Source organism: Triticum urartu, chromosome 5 (genome assembly GCF_003073215.2).
Source record: "Triticum urartu cultivar G1812 chromosome 5, Tu2.1, whole genome shotgun sequence".
Lineage (NCBI taxonomy): Eukaryota > Viridiplantae > Streptophyta > Magnoliopsida > Poales > Poaceae > Triticum > Triticum urartu.
In genome coordinates this window covers 23,470,979-23,473,971 of record NC_053026.1, presented here as the reverse complement: position 1 = coordinate 23,473,971, position 2,993 = coordinate 23,470,979, and the positions used below count along the sequence as shown (strand labels likewise).

Below are 2,993 nucleotides of genomic sequence, written 5' to 3'. Positions count from 1 at the left end.
TGGACTTCTTGGTTTATTCCTTTTATTAACAAAAAAAATCCTAGTTTTGTAATAACTATTGAACCAGACCGTTATTTAAATTAGTACTTCTAGAGTTTTTTAATTTAGAAACGGCGTAAATCCTTTTTAGGATTTTTGAACTGCTCTATTTTTAAAATACAAACTTTTTTATTATTTTTGAACTTCTTGTATTCATTCTTTTATAATGAGAACAGTCTAAATTTTATATAAACATCGAACTGCTACTTTTCTAAAATTTGGACTCCTTGGGGCCTTTTCAATTATTTATTTTAACATATAACAGCTCATATTTATTTATTTGAATTTCAACGAAAACTCAATTCTCTTTTAGACATCGCAATAAATAGTAGCAATTACAAAACTTTTTAGATTGGTTACATCTATTTTTTTGGATCATTGTAGTTTCGAAAACATAGACACATACAGGAAAGAGAATTATTTGTGCACAAACTGGATAGCAATGCTTGAACTCTTTAGGGAGTAATACAAGAACTCTCAGGGAAGTGATACACGAACTTCTTTTGTACATATTCTTTTTCTCTTGTTCACACGCACATTTTTTTCAGTTAAAACACAAGCTCAGAAGAATACAATTGGAAATAATACAACCCCATATGAATCCGCAATAGCATTTACAAGAAGCAAATTGCAAACAGAGATCATAGTATCGTAGAGGCCTGAGCAATCAAGTTCAATGGTATGAGGCCGCACATCGAGAAGCAGCGGATCCCAAATCCTTGCTACCCAGCACAGCACATTTGCCCCGAAACGGAAAGCATGGCAAAATCAAACTTTTGAGCTTAAGAAATCAAGCATGCCTAGTACAACATGTAGTAGTAGATGCTAGTTGAGATGTGGCGGACCGGCGTCCGGTGTAGAAACAGCGGAGATTGTCATAACACCTTCCGATGCACCTGAAAACACTGCACGAAAAACACAAATATGAGCTCCAGCAGCAAACAGTCCCCCACCCAAGGTGTGTTGTTTTTTTGAAAGATTTTCTTTTTTTGCAGTCTGCAAATTCCTGCTACTGGTACACTCACTGAACCTTCACAAAGATAAGGTTGAACTTCCTCATTTTTATAAGTCTCTCACATTTCCGTAGTAAGGAAGTGAAAACAACATTTTTTTCAGAACGTGTGTGTTGATTGTTGTCTTTTCTTCCTCCTGCCTCTGCACAAAGAAACATCCACAACGATTAAAAGATAGTTTAGGTTCTCTGAAGTTCGAGTATGCGCACACATGCATTTTTGTTCAATCTGATACAGAGAAAGAGGAACATTGTGCGGAGTGGGGAGACACAAAATCAAGGAAAAAATGAAAAGAAAGGTGTTGTACTAGCACTGCAGCCACATCATTTGTTTTCACACGGCAAAATAGTTAAATGCCTGGCAACATCAAGGATACAGGGAAAAGGCGACAACATATTATTGGTCCAGAATTGAACACTGAAGGTATTCAGGTTTCTTACCAATTGTAGAACTGGCTAAAGAAAGCTAACATGCACAGATCACTGACACTCCTAGCTGATTACTTCCTATGCCAATTACTAGGTTGCCGTAGTCATGCCAAAGCTTTACTTTAATCAAATGTCTGAGCCTCATTCTCCATAAGATGTCACAGAAATTATACCTTCTCGATTAGATCATTGCTGCTAAGGGGGAAAGGCTCCTTGTAAATAAGCTCCTTCATATTCTTCAAATTGGGGAACCTACCATGACACCAATTAACAACATTCAATCACTGTAAACTACTAGTACAAAACTGGCGAAACAAGCCACACCAATGGAGAAGATATTTCCATTCAGTCAGTTACCCATAGGTGACAAACGGTCCAACAACAGCAAGTCTCTTGAGGTTTGCCTCGGTGGCCTTGAGGAAGACACCGGTGAGGACCTGGGTCAGTCGCAACCTTGCCAAGATCTTCCCGATTTTGCGGGTGCAAGTCAGCGGTGCTGCAATTAGATAGGAAGAGTTCGATGTTAATCGCGAGGTACCACCAGCAAGTCAGAGAGATGGATGCTTTAGGTTTAGGTAGGCACTACCCCTGGGATGCGGATGGCGAAGAGCAGCTTGGCGTCGATACCCATGAGTAAATAGCCAAGGAAATGTCTTGTTAGCAACCGCATGGTTCATCGACATGGCCTCTAACTTGTGATGTAGCGTTAGAAGGACTCTATCTTTTCCTGTTGCTGAACATAATCACAAGTGTCAACATCATCAGCTAAGAAGGATGAGCAGAAGTTGAGACCCAACTTACCTCATGCGGCAGCGGCGAACTGCTGCAGTTGGAGACGTTGGACTGCGGTGACGGGTGGAGCTGAAGGAGGGGCAGTGGGGGGGGGGTGTGAGGTGGCGGCACAAATGGGGAGGGGCAGCGCGCCGGTGGGAGGTGGAGGTGACGGCGCATCAGTGGGAGATGGAGAGGCTTGACCGACGCCGGGAGGTGCAGGAGGCTGGGCGTCACCGGGAGGTGCAGGGGTTGTCCCCTTCGGTCGGGATCCGGCCGGATCCGTGCGCGCCGGCGCTCTCGAGGGGCGGTGGTTGTGGCGGCGGTGCGCTGGATGGCGACGGCGACGGAGAGGTGACGACGACGCACGGGGTGCCTGCGGGGTTCGGGGCGGCGCCGGCGCGCTGAGTGGCTGGATCCCGACGGCGGGGAGGTGGGTTGGTGGCGGTCGCCGACTCGCCGTTGGCTGGATCCTGGTGGCGGGGAGGTGGGATGGTCGAGATCGGGATGGGAAGAGATGGGGGCGCGGCGGGGACAGTGGGGGCGCTGCGTTTTTTTTCTTTTTCTTTCCCACGGTTCGGGAGTTCAGGAAGACGCCTATATATAGGGCGCGCCGTGATCCAAATAATTATTCTAATCCCAGGATCAAAATAGTGTTGTCCTATACATATATATATATACATATATATATATATACACACACATATATATAATGATCATGATGCCCACATGTCCATTTTGC

General features: G+C 44.6%; 1 pseudogene; it reads right to left on the bottom strand.

The window, feature by feature from the left end:
• Positions 1 to 653: 653 nt before the first annotated feature.
• LOC125506672 lies at positions 654 to 2,431 on the bottom strand (annotated as a pseudogene).
• Positions 2,432 to 2,993: the final 562 nt, after the last annotated feature.